Raw genomic sequence first — 24,561 nt, forward strand, 5'->3', positions numbered from 1 at the left:
TGATCGGAATCAAGCCTAAGGGTCGCGCAACTTTTCCTATTAATAATTTTAAAGAACTCGCCTTTGTTACTCTATTAACCGTATAATTAATTGCCAATTGAACATCACCCAGTCCTTCTTGCCAACACCTTGATCTAGTTTCTACAGCTGTGCTCAAATTCTTAAGAGTACTCATCACCCGCTTGACTTGTCCGTTAGCACAAGCCGTGCTCCTGTTGCAATTAAGTGTAGCTGAATCTTTTGTGATAAACAGAATTCGACGAATCTCAGCCCAGTAAAACTTTTGCCTTGATCAGCCACAACACGATTTGGCACTACAAACAAGGAAATGGAAGATTTCAACGCCATGACACAATTCTCGGAACATAATGTAAATGTATGATGTAAATATACGCAATGAATTGCCTTAGCGTTGTAACCGAGGCGGTAATGTGTTCAGTGATTCTATCTTTCGCATATTTGAAAACTAAAATTTTTCAGCATTAATCCTGTAAACTCTGCTTTTGTAAGTATATCCAAAACAATTTGCATCCTCTCAAGTGCAGATTCTTTGGGCTATGACCATGATATCATCTATGTAAACTATAACGCACGAATATGCTATATCTTCTTATGCTTGCAAAATTGCTCTTTGGAACACTGACGGAGCGTTTTAAAGTACAAATGGCATCGACAAAAATTTCATTTTACCCATCTGGTGTAACGAATGCCGTATATTCAATTGAATTTAAATCCATTGGAACCTGATAAGCAGGTAAAGTATTTTGTGCCTCTTTATATTAGCGGACGTTGACGATACTATGCGCAGTACGTTCAAGTGGCCCCTACGACACCAGGACAAAGCCTGTTACGCGCGACGCCAAGCAGATAACTGCCCACCTCCCACCCGACCAGCGTTGCCAAGTCTACGTATTTGTACGTAGATCTACGTATTTCGAAGGAGATCTACGTATCTACGTACGAAGAGACTAAAACTACGTACTTTCAAAAAATATTGAAAAAAATTGTAAAACCCAAAGTTTTTGGGTAATATCAATATATTATACGGAATATAAATTCCGTTTTCCATATGTTAACGTTTTTTCAATGGGTTAGCAGCGCTAAATTGCAAAAAGATTGGCAGAGCTTACTTCAGAATTTGTACTTGAAATTGGAAGTGAAAAAATTATGTGAAAAATGGAAATTTTAACAAGTGACACCGACGAAAAAGCAAACGTAACTCCAACCAAGAAAAGGAAAGTCCACTACGACGCGAAGTACTCAGAAGCTTGGGAAAATAAGTATTCCTGGTTGACGAAAAGCAGTAAGGGTAATGGTTTGTCATATTGCAAATCTTGCAAATCAGACCTCAAATGCTGTTCAGGCAAGAGGGATTTAGAAAAGCATGAAGCTTCTGTTAAGCATAAGAAAAATTCGAGAAGTATGTATAGAGTTGCGTTTTATACTTGTTAAGTTCTTGTCGTGTGTCCACGTGCTTTTTGTGCTCTTTTTATATGTACGTTAGTATTTCCTTTAACAAATTGTTATGTGAAAAATTTACTAAACAGCGTTTCATGTTGGTTTTTATATGTTATTTTAATTGTTATTATTTTACTCTTAGGCATCGATCAACCAACTATATTTTCTTTATTGCCTGAGCCGTCAACTTCTTTTAAAAATAAGGTTAAATCTCCTGAAATACAGATGGCTTTCTTTTTGGCGAAAAACAATCTTTCCTTTGCTTTGGCGGAAGATCTCAGCAGTATCATACAATCTGTTGCTAGCGATCCCAAAGTCGTACATTCACTAAAATTTGGACAGACAAAGGCTCAAGCCTTTTATTCGGTTAAAATCGAATAAGTTTTCGCTTATTGTCGATGAAAGTACAGACAGATCTACAACGAAACATCTCGCTCTTATTGCAAGAACTGCAGTGGCATTTAAAGTACAAGATACTTTTTTGGGACTTATTGCAGTCACTGCAAAAAATTTTTTCAAGAAAGGGACATACCATATGAGCAGAACATGATAGGATTTGCTGCAGATGGATGCAATGCAATGTTTGGCCAAAACCCTTCTCTTTCGCAACTGCTGAAGAAGGATATTCCGAATTTGTTTTTGATGAAATGTATATGTCACTCATTTCACCTCTGCGCGTCTTATGCTTGCAAAAAATTGCCAAAAAAAGTGGAAGGATTTGCAAGAGATGTCTATAACTTTATATCAAAAAGCCCAAAACGTATCGGAGAGTATAAGGAGTTTCAGTCTTTCGTTAATGTGGTGGCTATCTCTGCTTCAAGTAGTTGAAAGGCTGTTAGAACAACTGCCTGCGTTAAAAGTTTACTTTCAAGGAGCTGCATTGAATGACCAGTTAAAATCTGCAGAGCCGATTCTCCAAATGTGCTTAGATTCGACGACAGAACTGTATTTGGAGTTTCTGAACTTTGTGCTGCCCTATTTCAACAATTTAAACAAGGAAATGCAGTCAGAAAATCCAAAATTGTATTTGTTGTACGAAAATCTTCTTACAGTTTACAAGACAATAGTTGAGTGCTTTCTAAAATCGGAGTTTTTATTATTACCTGATGAAGAATTACTAAAGATTGATTTCGTTAACGATGAGAACCACTTGCCCTTAAAAGATATGTATTTCGGAGGAAACTTTGCGGCTTTGTTGACAAAAAAAAAACATAATATGGAACGAGATAAAATCATCGAGACTCAAAACACCTGCCTTCAATTTTATATTGAAAGTTTAAGGCAACTACAAAATCGGTTTTCCTTTGAAGATGAGGAGCTGCAGAAAATGAAAAGTTTACACTTCTTAAATCCAGTGACAATACTAAACAATAGTTTGAAAGCAAAGCTACCATCTGTTGCACATTTGGGGCAAATGTTTCCAGGTATGTTTTTTATTGTCTTATGAACAGAATTTTAAATTAGTTCTTATTATTTACAGGATTGTGTTCACAAGATATGACGGAGCTAGACCGCGAATGGCGACTTCTCCGGAACATTAATTTTCCCTTCAAAGAGGAGGAAGCGGTACCGCCAGACGTCTTTTGGCGTTATGTTTCAAACGTAAAAAACGGAAATTCAACCCACATGTTTCCCTTCTTGACGGAGTTAACCCAAAATTTGCTTGTTTTGCCACATAGCAGTGCTAATGTTGAGCGTTTATTTTCAGAAATTAATTTAATTAAGACAAATAACAGAAACAAATTAGAAACGGACACTTTAAAAGGATTGCTTCACACCAAAAGTGGATTAAAGGAAAACTTATAGCCTTCTGACAAACACCTAAAATATTTTAATCAAAACATGTATAAATTTTTGTAAAACATGTACATAAATTAATATGTATAATTTAAACAATGTAATTTGCTTTCTAAAATGACAAATGAAAATAATAACAACGAAGTACAATACAGTTAATTTAAAAATTTAATTGTTTATTAATTTTTATATCATACACCCATAGGGTGAAATGGTATATTAAAGTCGCCAAAATGTATGTAACAGGCAGAAGGAAGCTTCTCCGACCCTATAAAGTATATATATTCTTGATCAGGATGAACAGCCGAGTCGATCTAGCCATGTCCGTCTCTCCGTCCGTCCGTCCGTCCGTATGAACACGCAGATCTCGGAGACTATTAGAGCTAGAGCCACCAAATTTGGTATGTATACTCGTGTATTATGTACATATATAGAGTTAATTGGAATTTCGGCCACGCCCCCTTACGCCCCCAGAATCACATAAAACTATTTTTCTTAAAAAGTATAACAGCTAGAGACATCAAATTTAGTTTGTATACCCGTTTAGTTAGCGCGCAGAAAGTAATTGTTCAAACTTTTTGCCACGCCCCCAGGAATCACATAAAACTGTTTTTCTTAAAAAGTATAATAGCTAAAAACATCAAATTTGGTATGCAGACTAGTTTAATAGACGCGCAGAAACTGGCTATTTAAAAATTTTGCCACGCCCACTTCCGCCACAGCAAATTAAACAAAACTGATTTTATCAAAAACTAACAAAGCTAAAGTCACCAAATTTAGTATGTATACTGGCTTAGTATGCGCGCAGAGTATATATATTTTCATATTTTGCCACGCCCACTTCCGCCTCCATAATTAAGAAAAACCGATTTCCACCTGTATTTTTTTGACTATCGCATTCAAATTCGGCAGACTAATTAATCTTATATATTTCTACAAAACTACCAAATTTTATTGAAATCGGACTAGAAACATGCAAAATATGCGTATGAACGTATTTTACTAAGCGGTCCACAAGGCCAGAATTGGCCGTTGGCTAGTGGCGGCGCTAGAGTGCTCGTGTGTTTGTAGAGTGAGCGAGATAGCACATAGTATGAAGCATGTAAAAACAATAGACATACATTTGGTATTCGAAATTTAAAATAATTTGTTTCACCTGGTGTATGGTATACCCGAGTCGACGAGTCGACTTACTTACTTCATTTTTATTGTTTTTAAGCTTTAAAAAAAGTACGTAGATCTACGTATTTCAGCAAAATTGTGCTACGTAAAAATACGTAGATTTTGGAGCCTGGCTACGTATTTCTCAAATTTTGACTTGGCATCGCTGCACCCGACCGACCGAGGGGTGCAGCCGTATATCACACTGCACGAATCGCATGGACAAATACACAATAGAAAAGACAGACAAACAAATAATACAATAGCTATCTATTAACTAAATGTGATAGGATAAATGTTTTAAGTATATTAATAGAAAACTCTGAGCCGATTACAGGGAACAGAAGGTTGTAATCAGAGCAGAGGACCTTAAAAGATTCATGCATGGCATAATTAAAAGAACAACGACTAAGGGATAAAGGTATCAAAGGATGTCTACTCCGTCTACATGGTACCGACAGATTCACATGACCTAATAACTCAGGCGAGTCGATATCACCAATTAGGAGCTTGTGCATAAAAATGACACCAAGCATAATTCTACGGTTAGTTAGGGACGGAAGGTTAATCAAGAGAAGTCTACTAGAATATGAAGGCAAATTGACATTGCGATCCCAGCTTAAGCCACGAAGAGCAAATAGCAAGAACTGCTTTTGAACGGATTCAAGTCTAATCTGGTGCGACTCATATTGAGGTGACCAAATGCAAGATCCATACTCTAAAATAGGACGGACAAGCGAAGTAAAAAGAACTTTAGTTGTGTAGGGGTCGTCAAATTCTTTTGACCATCTTTTAATGAAACCCAGAACACTCATGGCCTTTGCGACCGTGGTGGAAATATGGGTGTTAAAATTTAACTTATGGTCCATAAGTACGCCCAAATCATTCATATAATTTAGACGTTCTAAAGGACTATTGTTTAGAAACTAAGTGACCAGTTGAGGAGAGTTACGAAAAAAAGTCATTACCTTACATTTGGTAGTGTTAAAATTTAATAGATTAAACTGGCACCAGGATTGAAAGTTTTTAAGATCAGCTTGTAGCCGACTAAATGAATCTGTATCATTATAAGTAAGACAAAGCTTTACATCGTTAGCATATATAAGCACGCGCGAATGAACAATGACTGATGGAAGATCGTGAATGAATAATGTGAAAAGCAGATTGCCAAGATGACTACCTTGAGGTACACCAGAAGTCACGGGAATGGAATTGGAAAAAGAAGGCTTAAAAAGTACCTTCTGTTTTCTATTTGTTAAATATTCTCGAACCCAAGAAAGGAAGACAGGTGGAAACCCAATGTCGTTCAGTTTAGAAAAAAATAGAGTATGATTAACAGAATCAAAGACTTTCCGTGTATATGACATCAGTTTGTTTAGCATTTTTGAACCCCTTGATAATTATAGAGGTAAATTCTAAAAGGTTAGTGGTTGTAGACCTACGTTTCAAAAACCCATGTTGGGATGGCGAAATAATAGAGCTGCAAAAATGTTGCAATTGAGAAGTTATAATTTTCTCAAAAGCTTTCGGAATAGCGGACAATTTTGAGTTACCCCTATAGTTAGAGGATTCGGACTTTTTGCCATTTTTATGCAGAGGAATGATATACGACTCCTTCCAAAAGAGGAAGATTCGACAGACACTATAAACAATTTTAAAATGGGTTTGCATAATGCGTTTGCACAGAACCTGAGTACACATCCAGGTAGACCATCTGGCCCCGAAGAATAAACAGGTTTAATTAGTTTAAGTTCGCTAAGAAGAGATCTTTCATCAATCACTGGATTGAAAATGCAATTAGCCTTTTCTAAATGATACGGATACGGACTTGCTCGATATTCCTTTGAGGAATAAGTTGTTGCAATTGCCTGATCAGTTCTTGCTTTATTATTTTGAAAAGACAAACAAGATGGGTGCACAGAGGTCTTTGAATTAACAAAATGATAAAATTGTTTAGGGTCAAAAGAAAACTGAAGCTTACACCACTGAAAATAGTTCTTATAGCTTTGTGTATTAAGCATCATGCATTTTGAACCAAGTAATGGTGAAAGCAAGGGCAGATCATTTTTTAAATTTAATGTTGAATGAAATTTGTCTTCGGGAAGAACAAATGGTTCCATCCTAGAAACATCACAATAAGAAGAATCCAATATAAAAATAAGATCTAACGATTTTCCATTCGAATTTAAGAGAGGATTGACTTGGGATAAAGATAAGCCTAGAAGGCCATCAATGAAGTCATGTGACATAGAGGGCAGCAACATGGTACATTCATCTGTTGGTGACCATGCTAAAGCGGGTAAATTGAAATCACCTACAACAATGAGCATGTCTTGACTGGAAACTAAACACAAACTGAATTGCCTCTAAATGATTTAAATATACCATGTCTGACAATGCATTGCAATGGTGGAATATAGGAACAAGCAATAAAAGCAGTTAAAGATTTAAAATTTTCTTTAACACCGACAAATTCAATCTCCTGGGTACTATAAAATTGAATCATTTCAGATGATAAAGCAACATCAACATCTATCAGAACGCCACCGCCTATGCGAGAAATCCGGTCACGTCTGAATATAGAAAAGTTTGTGGAAAAAACCGATGCATCAGTGTTCACGCCACCGGGTGAACAGCAGTGAGCGGCGAAGAGCAGTGAGGAATGAGGAGGTTTTTTTAATCCTCGGCATCTACGGTCACACCAGGAGGAGTGACTTGATTTTTCCCATGGGCATCGCCATTTAATCCAGTACGAGCATCTAACCCGAACACCCGTTCTTTCATTTCATTTTCTTTTTCGATTGTAAATTTTTTCAACCCGAATCATTCTCGTGTGTGTCGGGACATCTTATCACTTAAAATAAATAAATCAACATTAATTTAAAACGAAGTTCTCGCGCGTTTTAATTACAGCCCCCTAAAGAAGTTGGCACCTACCAACCACTTGTGGCTTATTTGAATCCTTCCGCCCCTCCACAAACATTGTTCCTTCGAGCCGGATATCCTTCCGCTCCTCCAGTCTGCATCGGCGGAATTCCTGATAAGTACAAAATTTTGTTATTCATTTCATTTGCCCCTACATAGTAATAAAAGTGTGAGGTTTTCGCGCTTTTCCATAGCGACCTACACACTTTTATATATTCTATGTACATACCTGACCTGTTCCAAGGTTACATGGTAGTTCCCAATCCTTAGCGTGTTTGTCCAACGTTTTTGTTTTCCATTCCACGATTACCCATTTTTATTTATTTTCTTTTCCTCGCACTTGTCCAATTCCACTTTTTTACATATGTAAAACTCGTTTACATTTACATGTACATGTAGTTTCCACAGCTGTTTGCCAAGTCCGCGTAAAGGCTTAAAAAGCAAAAAAAAAATTATTAGAGTGTTATAGCAAGAAGAAAAAAAAAGGGAGAAAAAAATAGTAATCAAAGTGTTCACCGCGATTTCTTATGTGTTCGAAATATTTCCATGCCAAACTAATTTCCTCACACGCGTATCTACGTACATACATACATCGTCATCTGTATATGTACGCGCTTATGTACATATCCATATACATATAATTCCTTCGCATATTTACCACGAAAAAAAAAGAAAATTTAAATAGCAATTAACGTATGCACCGCGAATTCTTGTGTGTTCGAATTGGTTCAATTGCAAAATTAATTTCCTCACACGCGTATCTACTTACATACATACATCGTCATTTGTTGATGTACGCGCATATGTACATATCCATATATGTACATATATATATACATACACAATTCCTTCGCACATTTACCACGAAAAAAAAAAGAAAATTTAAATAGCAATTAACGTATGCACCGCGAATTCTTGTGTGTTCGAATTGGTTCAATTGCAAAATTAATTTCCTCACACGCGTATCTACTTACATACATACATCGTCATCTGCTGATGTGCGCGCATATGTACATATCCATATACATATAATTCCTTCGCACATTTACCACGAAAAAAAAGAAAATTTAAATAGCAATTAACGTATGCACCGCGAATTCTTGTGTGTTCGAATTGGTTCAATTGCAAAATTAATTTCCTCACGGGCGTATCCACTTACATACATACATCGTCATCTGTTGATGTACGCGCATATGTACATATCCATATACAAATAATTCATTCGCACATTTACCACAACACAAAAAAAAATTTTAAATAGCAATTAACTAATGCACCGCGATTTCTTGTGCGTTGGAATTGGTTGCGAAATTAATTTCCTCACGCGCGTATCCGAAAACCGGTGCACTTGCTTACATACATACATACATACATCGTCATACATTGATGCACGCACATATGAAAGTTAGCACACCCATCCTCACACGAGGCCTCTTTCTCCTCCTCTCACACAACCGGCACCCCTATGACGCTTTTCCCTTTACAAACCGGACCATGCCCCGCACCCCGGCCTCTCACATTACAAAGGGACTCGATCGGCACACTCTATTAGTATCGGGTAAAATACCCTCCCTCAATCTAAGTAATAAAAAAATAAATAAATAAATAAAAAAAAAAAAACATTCTAGGTACACTAACAGACCACACACACGCGCATGACCTAAGTGCATCGCGACCTATATCACTCCTCACTTTAGTCCACTAAGCGGCCTAACGCCGCGGCCAGCGCCTTTAGGGCAGCTCAGCGTATATTTAAGGGACCACGCTCGACAGAGCGGGCAGTCTTAGTCTAGACGTAGATTTAACTAAACCAACTACAAACCAAATAAAATCGTATAACGTTGTAAATCGAGTGTTGTGTTGTGCCTCAGTATAAAAAATCCGAGTTTCTCCAGTCCGATCCTTGTTCTTAATAAGGGAAATGGAAACACCTAACTGGCGCCCGAGCAGGGACCCGTAATTTTTCTAGAAGCCATAATAGTGCTAACCACCCTTCAGGGAGAACCTAGAAACATTACGGGTCAAGACAATATTAGGAAGAGCTCCACGGTTAAATGCAAGCCATGCCAGCAGAAACGAGAATTAAAGTAAAACAATTAATTGTTCAGGCACAAACCTGACCTATCCCAAATTTTTTTTAAAATAAAAAAGAATATAATATAGGCCACCAGGCCAACGGAAATGCTTCACCTAATTATGGTGACACTTGAAACCAATTCGTGCCCTGGATTGCATAAAACTGCTGACTCTTCAGGTAACAATCCCGAACGCGTTTTGCTAACCACTGCATCGCCAGCAGAGTGAGACAAAGTGGAATTAGCAAAAACGAAGGGAAATTTTTTGCGCCTCTTGCATTTTTTGGGCGTTAATTCAAATTGAAGAATCCGGAAGGGGAGCGTTACGCTTCCGTGTTTGGCAGCGGGGCCCTAGAACAAAAGAAAGAAAAGAAAAGCAATAAAAAAAGAATGAAAATCTAGCCACATGCAGTGGCAAGATCGAATTAACCCCATGGGCGAATATGCCATTTAAACTCCCCCTTCCGGTGTCTTGCAACATCTGATGAATGGTTGAAAAGCCAAGCTCTCCTTCAAGGAGCTGCGGAAAAAGTTAATTTTTAGTGAATGGTTGAAAAGCCAAGCTCTCCTTCAAGGAGTTGCGGAAAGAGTTCACTTTTGGTTAAAAAAACCAAGGCCTGCTGCATTAAATGAATGGTTGAAAAGCCAAGCTCTCCTTCGAGGAGCGGCGGAAAAAGTTCATTTTTGGTTTAAAAACCAAGCCCTGGTACAGCAAATGAATGGTTGAAAGGCCAAGCCCTCCTTCAAGGAGTGGCGGAAAAAGTTCATTTTTGGTTGAAAACCCAAGCCTTCATAAGGAGCCGCAAAAATACGAAGCTAGTACCTTAATTAATAAAAAATAAAAATCAAACAAATTCTTGCTCTTTGATTTAGTTTATTAATCAGGTTATCTTGGCCTTCTGCGGGCAGGAGTGGGATTCCTCCACTTGAGTATACCCCTTAAGTTGGGACACCCAGCTCGCCTTCTATTTTCCTCGTAACGGAAAACTGACTCCAGAGATCGTCTCTTCAATCTAGGAATAGTGGAAAGCGACTCCTCCAATGGTGGGGGGTAATCCAGATATTCGTGAATGACCAACTCAGGAACGTTAATCGGCATAGGAAACGGGAAGGGGATTGTTTCCTCATCTTCATCCGGAACAGGCACAGCAATTCCTGACCTGGCAAAATCATCCTCCCATAAATTGTAACTCTGGTCAGAGCTCGGTGACCCACCTCTGATGACTCGAGGGAATAATTCGGAACTTGAGTCTAAATCCCCATCAGATTCAGAATGAATCTACCTCCATGATTTCCACCTCCATGCTCTCGTCATCAGAAGAGGAGTCGCAATAAATTATTTCCGTTTGCGCAGTTGGGTTGAAATTTTCGTCCGATCGATCCACGTTCTTGGCTGATACTAAATTAAACATTACACCAGCTTTGACGACTAGGGGTTTTTGAGAAACACAAATGAGAATATGCCTAGTCAGACGGTCGAGGTAAAAGAAACAAAAAATTCCTAAAAAATAACACTATAGGACAGAATCAGCACATAAAAAGGGGCGAAAGGAGAAATGCAAAACACATGTGCAAATGCATTTCCAACTATGCACGCTCAACAGAAAAACCATTGTTTACCCCTTTTTATGAGTTCAAGGCATAATGACAGCATAAATGAGCTACTAAATTGGTAGCAATCTAAACATATGGTATCCTAATGTGTATTTTTCATTCTTACAGATAATATTGTGAGTATCACGAATTATACGCAACGGGTGAGATTCAAATCCAGGTATACACATACACACTTAGGAGTCATCCACTCATAAAAAAACAAGCGTCGCGTCCTATAATAGGGAACATAAAAATATTTGTGAATTAAATATTTGAGAATTTGGAAAAAGGGGTACTATAAACAAACTAAAATGAGCGACAACGAAAACATGGGCGTTACACTGCAGGAAGCCATGGGTGCTATAGCCGAAAGAGATGCCGAAATTGATAGACTGCGGGAAGTTATCAATCAATTGGCCGAACGGGAAGCTCAACTCGAGCAATTGGCATCCGCAGGGGATCCCGCGTATGTAACAAGGGATAGTGAAACCCTTGTGAATACGCCTCCAGTAGCCACTCCCGTGACTCATAGCGAACCAAGATCCCGAGTAGAGTCAACCGGCCAAATCGGAATACTCAGTTCAGTCCTCTACGCCCCGAATACGTAGATAACTTATGCAACGGACTGGCGTCCTATTCTGGAGGTCATGCCGAACTCGGCCGGTGGATAAATTCAATTGAGGAGGTACTGGCCGAAATTGCGGCAAATGGGAATCAAACAGCGTATAAAATGATGTTAAGGCGTGTCCGACTAAAATTGACCGGCGAAGCCGCTGATATCTACTACGAAGAAGAGGGGGACAACACATCATAGGAAGCCATCAAACGCGTGCTGAGAAATCACTTCTCAGATCAACTCCCCCAGAGGCTATCCTGTCTGCCATGCGGAACCTGCAGCAAAAGCATGACACAGTAGAGGCTTACTACGTTAAATTTCGAGCACTACACAGGTTGTGTGTGGAGAAAATTAACGAAGGACCTCTATCAGTTGAACTAAAAGAGTCCACGCTCCGACAACAAGAAGTAAACAGCTCATGCGAATTTATTCGCAACCTGAACCGGGAACTAAGAATACATCTCTTGCATTTCGTCCCGACAACCTTAAACGCCGCACACCGTGCAGCTTTAGGTGTTGTCAGCAAGATCCATGAGTTTCGACTTGATACGCCAAGCAGCAGGCAGGGGAGTAGTAATCATCGGGCCCCACTCTCCGATAAAAATCACAGAAATAACGATAATCCTTTCAAGGGAAATTACAAGTCCGGCAAAGATAACAAAAATAACAACTACAGGGGTAAGAATTCCTACAGGAAAAACAATTGGGACCATAACTATGGCCGGAACAACGGTCACCACCACGGAGGTAATAAAACCTATCAAAAGAAACCAGAAGATCGTGGGCTCAATCAAGGGCAGGCCCTGAACTATTTGACGATGGAAGGATCGGATGTTTCTAAAGACTCCAAGGGTGAGCCAAGACAACTGGATGACCGACGAAGGCCGAACCCAGCCGAACCGGAGTACCGTACTTAAAGTACGCTACCAAAGATGGGGAATATCTCACCTTCCTCATCGATACTGGGGCCGCCGCCAATTACATCCAGGAGCGGCACGCCCCCCACGGCCAATTGTTGCCACGACCCCTGTATACCGCTTCTGTTGGGGGAAGCATAAAGAACCCACTACATAAAAGGGAAATTTTTTAAGCCCTTCGGGAACGAAACAACTGTCACCTTTTATGTCCTGCCCAACCTGACCGATTTTGACGGGATCATTGGCTACGATACCCTGCGCAAGGTTCGAGCCGTATTTGACCGCTCCACCAACCACCACCGTAAAAATCCCACTCACAATGATGACTCATCATTGATGAGTTCAACCGCCATGAACATGATGACCACCCCGAAATCGTATACACCCCAGCTTGAAGAAATAATCCATTCCTACAACCACATTTTTGGGCCGTGAATCAGAAACCGTGACAACGGAGGTAAGGGCTGAAATACGCACGATGGACCAAGAACCCGTCTACACGCACACCTACCCATTCCCAGCGCCAATGATGAGGGAGGTTAAGAGGCAAATCAATGAATATAACTCTCCCGTATGGGTGGTACCCAAGAAGCCAAAACCAAACGGCGAGAAACAATATAGACTGGTAATCGATTTCAAGAAATTGAACACTGTTACCATCGCCGACCGGTACCCCATTCCCGACATTAACTCTCTCTCTATTAAGGACCGAAAACCGCCTTCTCCGTCTTGAACGGGAAATACGAATTCCTAAGACTCCCTTTTGGACTAAAAAACGCCCCTGCCATATTTCAACGTATGATAGACGATGTCCTTCGGGACCTCATTGGAGTATGTTGTTACGTGTACATTGACGATATTAGGAGGACGAGGAGGAGCATATGACCGACATTCAAGGAGTCTTCGAAAAGGTTTCAGGGGCCAACCTTCGGGTTAACGGAGAAAACAACCTTCATGAAAACCGAGGTAAATTTCCTAGAATACACGGTGTCAAGCGAAGGGATACGCACCGATGAGAAAAAAGTAGCAGCCGTCACCGCAATGAAGTCTCCAACAAACCTAAAGGAGCTCAAGAGCTTCTTGGGAATGACGTCGTATTACAGGAAATTCATCCCAGACTAAGCCAAGGTAGCCAAACCCCTCACTAACCTCACGAGGGGAGACCTGGGTCAAGTTAGAGCAAGTCAATCAAGTAAGGTACAAATCACCTTGCGGGAAAACGAGTTAAAAGCCTTCGAGGATCTTAAGGCACTGCTAGTTTCATCCGAAGTCCTAGCCTTTCCGGATTTCAACAAGCCGTTTAACCTCACGACCGACGCATCCAACGAGGCACTAGGTGGTGTCCTGTCCCAGTTACAGGATGAGAAGGATCGGCCAATCTCCTTTATTTCTCGGGGACTATCACGAACGGAAGAGAATTATGCAATCAACGAAAAGGAAATGCTAGCAATATGGGGACTAGAGACATTACGCTCATATTTGTATGGAGCCGAGGAAATCAGGGTATACACCGATCACCAGCCGTTGACTTTTGCCCTGGGAAACTGCAACTCAAATGCCAAACTAAAAAGATGGAAGGCCCGGATTGAGGAATATAATTGTCACGCATTACCTCACATCTAAACCCTCTCAGGCTAGCACAATCAGCAGGACAAACACTTCGCCTCCCACTGCACCGTGTCGACACCCCACTCAACACTTTTCGAAACCAGATATTCGTCATCATAGGGACAGGCATTGACACCTCCACCGAACCATACCCTGGATTCCAGCGACATATGGTACACATAAACTTGATCCAAGACATTGCCCTTTCTAAAACTGCACTTGAAAGAGCACTTTCCAGAACTCATCTAAATGGAATCAAGATCCCGGAAATCGCCGTTGCTGAAATACAACCCATAATCTGGGAATATTTTAACGACTATAAAATCCGCCTGGCACAAGAAATCGTGGAGGAGCAAATCCAGGACATAATCCATAGGAATTACCTGGAGAACAAACAAAAAATTCTCTTGAGGTATTATTTCCCAAAAATGGCGGCCAAAACCATAAGTTATGTGTCAAAATGCACTATATGTGAAACACAAAAATACAACCGACGACCAAAGAAACCACACCTGCAGCCGACACCAATACCTTGCATGCCATGCGAAATTCTACACATCGATCCCTTCGTAATTGAGAAACTGTGGTTTTTGTCTTGTATTGACAAATTCTCGAAGTACGCAATGTTGTTCCCTATCGAGAACAGATCGTCCATCCACCTCAAAGAAAAATTTATGGACGTTCTAGCATATTTCTCAGTGCCCAGTCATGGACAACGAGCGAGGATTGTTATGTCCCATCATCATCAACTATCTGCACGAACTACAAATTGAAATTTACCGGACCGCAAAAAAGTGAGGTGAATGGACACGTAGAGCGGTTCCACTCAACATTCCTAGAAATATACCGATTGTCTACGCATGGAACACCCGAAGTTGAGCGCTGCTCAGCCGGCAAAGTTGATGGTCACAAGATACAACCAATCCATACACTCCGTAACCAAACAGAAACCCGTCGACCTTTTTTTTAATCGAACATCGGCACAGGGAGTGGGCGAAACCACCAATCCCAAAGAAACACTCCTGGAAAACGTTAGAGGATTGCTCGAGCATCAACAAGCAATTACAAATAGGGCCAAGAACCTGAAAAGGGACAACCCTTTGTCATATGAGATTGAACAAGAAATTCTCGTGGCCAACAAACAAATCAAAGGAAAACACGCAAAAAGATCGCTCAAGACAAAAAGGTTACGGTAATCACACAAACAGGGAAGAAGCTACACAAGTCACACATTAAGGAGAAACAAACACATAGCACTTAAGCAACTAGAAGCTAAGCTAAAATTATTATCACACTAAAAACACCCTTCTACTTCCAATACAAGCACCCTCATTTTGTGCCTCTCATCGGTGGAGAGCTACCAAGTCTTTAAATACGAGTCCCCGATCGTAACGTTACAGCAAGCAAAAGGATGGAGAATAGAAGGACACACAAACTTGGTACACGTAATTCCTCTTGACTCTTTCGCGGGCCTTGCTGAGAACCTGTCACTAGCCCTGGACCAATACCATTCATGTGACCTGAAAACACTGGCCTCTCTCAAAATTAAAGATTTAAACACAAAAATTGAGGAACTCACGGTCTTCAACAGGAGGGCTAGACGATCACTCAAATGGTTAGGTTCGGCTTGGAAATGGATAGCAGGATCACCAGACGCAGCTGACTGGGACCAGATTTTACAATCCCATGATTCTCTAATTAGAGAGAATAACCAACAGTTCACCATAAATAAACAATTCTTGTCCGGTACCCAAGAACCATTCGATAAAATAAACGAATTAGCAGGAGCCTTGAACACGATCAACAAGGACAACAACTCCGAATCGTCCATTCTACTAAATAAGATCCTATTGCTTGAACGAAAGCTGGACGAAATTGTGCGAGCATGCCAACTCGCTAAAGTCGGCGTAATAAACTCAAACCTACTGGACATAGACGAACTACAGGATATCAATACAATACATCATAGAGGCCATTGAATTCGCTCAACCAACCATCTTCGTGAACGGTACCTTGCTCCTATACAACATAGCAATGCCGCGGGTACTACAACAGGAATATTTGGTGCAGATCATCAGGCCAACCATAACAAACAATCAGCAACTTGACATTCCCTCGGGAAAAATCCCGGTGGGACCACGAGACACCTTCATTATATCAAGGAGCTGCCAGACCATGGGCAATATCACCATTTGTAAGGAATCAGACCTCACCCACTTGGACGAGGATTCCTGCCTGCGAAGACTGATAAAGGGAGGAACCGCAAAATGCCATTCAATAACCAACACGGCAAGCCCCATCGAACTGCTGGAAGATGGCACCATATTCACGACCAACTTTTTAGGGAAGATGTCAAACGGCGTTGCAGAATCAGACCTAAACGCTACCTTTGTCATTCAATTCTCAAACGAATCAGTGACAATTGGAAATAAAACCTTCAAAAGCCAGAAAGAATGGTGGCAATACCTTCCACCTTGTCAGAAGTCATAAACGAAGGGCACAGGTTAAATGTGGAATACATTCACAATTTGCACATAAACAATTTACGCCGCCTCGACACTCTAACAAAAGGGACCACCATCACGGCCAGTTGCGCGACGTTAATCTTTGTACTCCTCGCCATCTCCATAGGATGGATTCTGAAGAAGGTGCTCAAAAACCAGAAACAATATATGAATATTGCCGATAAGCAGAATTCGCGCACAACACTCGCGGTGTGTAAAAGCGTTCGTTTTGTTCTTTTTTTCCTCCGCACAACCACAAAAAAAAATTATTAACATAATTAAACAACAAAACCAAAAACCAAATATATAAGCAGCAGCCGACAGCTGTTTTCGGAGTAGTGGTGACACGTGAGTTGAGTCGTGATATCGATAGGCGGCTTAAGCGCGCCAAATTCAAATCACATTATTTCCGATTCCCTTCTTTCGCCTAATTATATACCCGTCTATATTTATAAATAAAGATACATATAATTTCTTCCGGCCATTATTTTGCCCACATATATATTTGTCCATGTTTATAAATTATATATATAATTTTTTTTTTTTCGGCCAGTATTTCGCGCACATATATATCCGCCCATATATATAAATCTACACATATATATCTTTTTCCAGCATTATCGTGCCAATATATGTATATCCGTCCATATTTATAAATTATATATTATTTTTTCCGGCCAGTATTTTGCGCACATAAATATACATCCGCCATTATATATAAATAAATATATATATATTTTTTTCCAGCATCATCGTGCCCTATACATCCGTCCATATTTAAAAATGATGTATAATTTTTTCCGGCCATTATTGTGCGGACATATATATTTATATCCGCCCATATATATAAATCCACACATATATATCTTTTTCCAGCATTGTCGTGCCCATATATATCCGTCCATATTTATAAATTATATATAATTTTTTCCGGCCAGTATTTTGCGCACATATGTATACATCCGCCCATATATATAAATAAATACATATGTATATATTTTTTTCCAGCATCATCGTGCCCCTATACATCCGTCCATATTTATAAATTATATATAATTTTTTCCGGCCATTATTGTGCGGACATATATTTATATATCCGCCCATATTTATAAATTATATATATATTTTTTCCGGCCAGTATTTTGCCACACGCGAGAGAATTCTCCCGCAATCCTGCGGTGCATAGTGAGAAAATTCTTGCGTCCTCATACAGTCCACTTCTAATTTTTTGTTGTTTTTTCCAAGACCAAAAAGCGCACAAACTCGGTGTTCGTCGGTAAGGTCGTCCCCTGAGTATGTGCATCTTTATTATGTCCACGGAGCCGTCCAAGACTGCGCCGAAGTCTAACAGTCTTTCGTCTCCCTCTGCAACTCCGGAAAAGGTTCGGCCTCCGAAAACTCCGGTGACCGTGAAGCGTATGGATATTTCGCGGAAGTTCTCGTCCGTTCGCAGCCGCAGCGAATCCCCAAGGTCCCGTCCGTCTTCGTCCAGCCTACCTAAGGGTCGCAGAATTTCGGTAAAAGACTCGAGTGAACACAAAGGTCGTTCCAAGCTTTCAACCCAGACCCAGATCCCGCACGTTATTGTGACACTTTTCTGACGCTCCCGTCACCCGATCCGTATCACAACAGCGTAGAGAACACTCCAGAATGTCCCTCTCCGATTTCGTTCTGGCGAACGATGCATTGAAGCTCGTGAGAGTGAAGCACTAACATCTGAAGTGCTCTTGTTTTCCATTAAAATGCACTTAGAGCAGCTCAAATCCCTTTGGTCAACTGTCGAGATGGAATACTCCCGGTATCACAAAGCCTTGACAGTCCAAACCGACCAGGAAAGCTTGGCAAACATAAGCCACATCAAGGCGAAGCACGAATCCGCTTACGCGGCGTACGTGCGATGCGGGACGTTGTTCGGAGAACGCATCGAACAGCTCTCGGCACAGATGACGAGTCTTATGCGTCAGCCAACCGCTCCGTCGGGGCCGCCGGGGCAAAGAATTCCTTCGTGTGAGGTGGAGACATTTGATGGCGACAGCCTCGCATGGCCCACATTCCGCGATTTGTTCGCCGCCATTTATATCGCCAATCCGTATTTGTCCCAAGTGGAGAAGCTCTATCACTTGAACGCCAAGACGCGAGGGGAAGCGAGAACCATCGTGGCTAAGTCCCCCTGACGAATGAGGGTTTCCAGGCCGCGTGGGAGAACCTCACCGCACGGTACGAAAATAGCCGTCTGCTTGTCATGACTCAAGCCAGACAACTCCTTCAGATTCCCGCGGTGGCACAAGAGTCGGGCAAATTGCGAGAGCTGCAGACTGCGTTTCAAGGGTGTCTTACCGCGCTTGTGCGTTCGGGTGTTAGTACTGAGAATTGGGATGTCTTACTTATCGCCATCTGCACTAGCAAATTGCTGAAGGCCACAATCCTCCTGTGGGAACAATCAGTGCCAAATAAGACTGTCGTCTCAACTTGGTACGATTTGAACCAATTTCTTCTTCTCGCGAAAGCTCAGCTCAAACCGGCGTCTTGCCAGCTGTGCCATTGGGAGAATCACCCAATACGGCTCTGCCCTAGTTTTCTGGATATACCTGTTCAGATGCGTTTGGAAACCATTAGACAGCAGGGACTCTGTCTGAACTGTTTTGCCCGCGGTCATCAAGTAAAGGGCTGCTTCAGTGCGCATAATTGCCATACCTGCAAGAAACGTCATCATACTCTATTGCATCCTATTGATGTGTCCGTGTCCTCGCCGTCCGCTGCGCAAGTCCCACCATCCAGCGCCACAGAGCGTCCGTCCAAGAGCAACCAGCTCACAAATGCTCAAAGTTATTTTGCATCTACCCCAGGCAGATGCCTCTTAGGCACTGCGATTGTCACTCTGCACCATCGTGGTGTGGATCACCATATTCGTGCGTTGATCGACTCTGGGGCCGATTCAACTTTTCTCTTCCCCCTTTCACCCTGTAGACGCCATGGTTACTGGCATGGGCCAGAGTGATGGAGGCTGCGCCGACAAGGTGTGTCTGCTGATGCTGTCTCCTCCGTGTGACAGACTGAACAATATTGAGGTCTCCGCGCTGGCTCCAACGGCTCCATTCCTTAACACGATTCCGACGCAGTGCCTCGATCGCCCCCTGGCTGACCCGTACTACAACAAGCCCGCGCCTATTGATATGATTGTCGGTGTAGACCTGTTTCCCCACATCCTCGGAGGGGGTTCACGCACTCCGGCAGTGCCAGCGCTTCCTCAACCTCCGAGGGAAACAGCGGCTCCGGCCGGTGCTTAAAAATAAGTACTGTCCCAATTGCTTGGCACACGAGCACTCATCCGACGCGTGCCGGACTCGCCATGGTTGCCGACGATGCGGGCAAAAGCACCATACCATGCTCCTTATGGCCGACCAACCGCCGAGACAACGCGCCTCAGCCCGGCGTCGCAGCCAATCACCCTCCCCCGGGCGTGCTGCACCACCGCCACAACCCCGTTCCCAAAAATCTTCCGACCGCTCCGCTTCTCCAGAAAGCGCACCCTAGATCTCTCTCTCCTCCCTGCTCCACGCCAGGACGACGACTGTCATGCCAACAGCAGTCCTCCGGTTGGACAATGGCTCGAAATCCTTCGAGACCCGCGTCCTCTTCGATGCTTGTGCGACTGAGAGCCGCATCAATATTTCCTTTGCCCGGTCCCTGGGGTTGGCTGTGACTAAGATCGGAGTCGACCAAGCCTGCACGGCCGTCCTCGAGTCGAGGACCGACAAGACGTTCTGGCGGAATGTTATATTCCGGGTCGAAGAGGACCTGCAAATCCGCACTCCCATCCGGGAAGTGTCGGCGCCGGTCCGGGAAATATTCGCCACCCTGATCCTGGCCGACCCCTATTTCTATCGGCCGGCGTCGGTTTTTTGATCTTCGGCATCTACGGTCACACCAGGAGGAGTGACTTGATTTTACCCATGGGCATCGCCATTTAATCCAGTACGAGCATCTAACCCGAACACCCGTTCTTTCATTTCATTTTCTTTTTCGATTGTAAATTTTTTCAACCCGAATCATTCTCGTGTGTGTCGGGACATCTTATCACTTAAAGTAAATAAATCAACATTAATTTAAAACGAAGTTCTCGCGCGTTATAATTACATTACTCACCCACCAGCCCCCTGAAGAAATTGTCACCCGCCAACCACTTGTGGCTTTTTTGAATCCTTCCGCCCCTCCACAAACAATATATCAGGTTATAGACTCGTCTCTGTAAAAGCTAGAATGTTATGTTCAAAAGAAAGACTATCTACATAGAGATTAGAAAGTTTAGATTTCAGTCCTCTAACGTTCTGGTAACCCAGAAGCTAATGCTGATGTGGCAGGAGTAGTGTTAGTTGTTGTTGGCAGGCGAATCGGTTGCCGATTTTTCTTTTTTACAGTATATTCCTTAACTATTATATGTTTCGGACAAACCTCTTCACGACATACAATGTCAAAGATATTGCCAGAAACACTAAGACGAAATGTCCCGAGAATAAGAAAATTTAAACTTTTCCACCGAAATATTCGAGACGTTAACTTTCTTCCGAATATAGATCAGATGTGACAACAGGGTCTAGCCTAGAAACAAATATATGTCTCTTTGGTGGTATGCCAACGAGAAACCGCGGTCCCGAAGCGTCAGCCGCAGCAGCAACGTTGGACAAGTCATCCACTGCAGCAGTCAACTTGTTTACGGGGCCCTCGATACTTTTAGAACTATCGGCAATTTCCATTGGAATGGGTAATTGCCCGGACACATCGGACACTATAATAGGCATGGTTTTTAAGAGATCATTCCCAGGTGATACCGGTAATTCCTTACTAATCGCATTCACAACCTGGCTCTTAAACGATATCAATTGCTGTACATTGGGAGTGGACGGTGCAAAAGGCCGGTCGGGAACGATAAGAGATGCTGGCGGATCAACAGATAAAGACACACCCCAAGGACTGGTTCTTTTACGTTTCGGAGACTCATTCATAACCGACAAGCTTCTGAACTGAGTCTCCACTGCAGTAAAATTCGCTTGGAGTTAGTTAAAACCTGCCCTTAAAGTGTCAAAACTATCTCTAGTCCGCCTCATGAATGATCGCATCTCATTCTCGACCTCACGGGATGCATTACATCCATATTTTAAGCCACCACCTTTAGCAATAGACTCCTTGATTCTGAATGTGTAACCTGCACACTTAACGTGAACCGCATTGTCACACAACCAACAAAGAATATAATCATGGGAGTCAACGCATTAGTGGCAACTATGCAATTTTTTTTTGAGCAGACAACCATTTTATCAAAAAGTTCATTTATTTTCAAAAAGAATAAAAAATAAAAATTGCAAAGGTAAAAAATCTGTGTATAAGAATATACTGACCAGTACTGACACAAGCGTTAATGTGCCTTCACAACTAAAAAAAATTAATAAGCAAGAATACACAAAAACAAAAAACACGTCTCACAGAGTCGCGGGTAGGCAAAAGACGAGAGCGCAAATCAAACGAGAATATAAAAAAGTGGGAGAGCGCGTCAAATTGAACACATGCAACAACAATATATACGCAATAGCGCGAGAGTTAGTTACAACGGTAAAGACAAAAAGGCAAAAGAGATAAACAACAACACCGCTAATGCAAGTATTGTTGTAAGTTTTGATTTATGTATATTTAAACAAAAGCGACTACAATAATTCGCGAAATAAAAATAAAATTCGGATGCTGAGATTATTATTAAACCGATAATGAGTTTAAAAGTTATAGAACATTATTTAATCGTGAAAAAAAAATAAAATTTGATAAGCGCAAAAAAAAAAAAAACGTAAACTTCAGATCCAATGTCGGAAAATATTTTGATTTTCCCATTTTGCACAAAATCATCGTGACATTTGGAATGGGATGTGTGTCGCTAATTGTGATTGAATTCATGAATTTTCTGAAATCAATTACTAATCGATTGTTCCTCTCTTCCTCTTCGTCGATCCCTTCCATATCTACAACCCAAATTGGGTTCCTTTAGGGGGATTTGTAAGGTCTGATAATCTCTCTTATTCAGAAGTTATACTTCAGAGTTTACGAAATCCGATGCACCCATCGGATACTGATATAGTGCCGTGAAGACTGGTACATTGCTTGTTGTGAGGATTGTTGCATTAATGTTTGTGTTGAAGGGTAGGGACTCTTTTGGATCGGCAAATGCGTTAGCTCGTTTGTTGATAATAGCTCTAAATTCTTTCCTTACAGCGAGAGGCACATCGGCATCGTTGATTTTTAAAAAATTCAATACCATTTTTGGTCAGATCGATAACTGCGCCCGCTTGATTTAACAAGTCCAGGCCGATAATACCCTCGAAAAGTGTTATGTTGGGTAATACGAAAAAATCTGCAATTACTTCAAAGATTTGAGTCTTGCATTTCCTATCAACTAAGCTAAATCCATGAATGGATTCTACAGTAAAAGGGGAGTCTGCTGGCAAACTTTTCAGTTCTAGACCGGGTATTATATAATTTTTTGAAGCTCCCGTATCTATCAGAAAACGAATTGTTTTCCCTGTGCACGTCTCTTCTATGTACGGGAAGATTGATTGTCCCCTAAAAAATGTACGTTGTCATAATCAAGCAAGTCGTCTTTACAATCACCAGTTTCAATTTCGGATTCCTTATAATATTGTCTGTTGTCACTTGACCTGGTTGAATCATCTTGACACAAATGATTCACACTTGTGGGCTATATTCCTGATTGGGTTTTTGGTTAGAAACCCCCTTTTTCAGAATCTGGATTCCTAGAGTAATAAGGATTTTTCCCCATGTTTTGATTTTCGTGATTATATGTTTTCTTGCCCTTTATTTGCCCTCTAAGTTTTTTGAAAATGTATAGCGTTCTTAGCGTTCTTATACTAAAGCCGATGGTAAATCCCTAGGGCGAGACGCAAACAAAGCATCTCTGTATATTTTCCTAGTGCCTGACATGAAAAGAGATAGGGCGTTCGCTCTATATTTATCATTTATGGAATTTGCCAAGGATGTCCCATGGGTCATGGTGGTCTTGTTTGTGAGTAAGGCCAATTATTTTTCAACATTTTCATAATATTCTTCTAAAGACAAGCATCTCTGAGTAAGCATGGCCATCTCACGTTCATGCAGGTGTAATGAAAGCCGGGAGCTTTATGTTTAGCCGATGGTCAGGCTTATAATTGATTCTTTAATTATTATTAATTATTATATTGCAATCTTAGCTTATGCAGTGGGGCCGTGTGCAGGCCAACATAACTGGCCGTCTTGCAATGAAAATGATAATGGCCTACACTGCGCGTGTGTGTACCTATGGATAAATTGAATATGCCTCTATGGTGTACTGCACCATACAGTGAAGGCCTTATCATAAGAACAAATGAATGGAATAAATTTATAGATAAAATAAATTTATTCAAGATTTTTACTAACGGTATACTTATACATCGGTGTAACTATTTTGTATTTCACATGAATTTAATGTATTACAAAAAAAATGATTTCATTTTATTCGTAATTAAATTTTATTACTCTATATAATTTAAATGAACTTTTACTCTTTATACCATACACCCATAGGTTAAAGTCGCCAAAATGTATGTAACAGGTAGAAGGAAGCTTTTCCGGCCCTATAAAGTATATATATTCTTGATCAGGATGAACAGCCGAGTCGATCTAGCCATGTCCGTCTGTCCGTCCGTCCGTATGAACACGCAGGTCTCGGAGACTATAAGAGCTAGAGCCACCAAATTTGGTATGTATACTCGTGTATTATGTACATATATAGAGTTAATTGGAATTTCGTCCACGCCCCCTTACGCCCCCAGGAATCACATAAAACTATTTTTCTTAAAAAGTATAACAGCTAGAGACATCAA

General features: G+C 41.2%; 1 long non-coding RNA gene across 1 annotated transcript; it reads left to right on the forward strand.

The window, feature by feature from the left end:
• The first annotated feature begins 2,084 nt into the window (after nucleotides 1-2,084).
• On the forward strand, nucleotides 2,085-3,422 carry LOC137574982 (uncharacterized). Its single transcript, XR_011032101.1, has 2 exons — nucleotides 2,085-2,882; nucleotides 2,939-3,422. It is a non-coding gene; the product is annotated as an uncharacterized lncRNA (long non-coding RNA).
• The last annotated feature ends 21,139 nt before the right edge of the window (nucleotides 3,423-24,561 follow it).

This window comes from Drosophila tropicalis, unplaced genomic scaffold, assembly GCF_018151085.1.
Source record: "Drosophila tropicalis isolate 14030-0801.00 unplaced genomic scaffold, ASM1815108v1 contig_527, whole genome shotgun sequence".
Lineage (NCBI taxonomy): Eukaryota > Metazoa > Arthropoda > Insecta > Diptera > Drosophilidae > Drosophila > Drosophila tropicalis.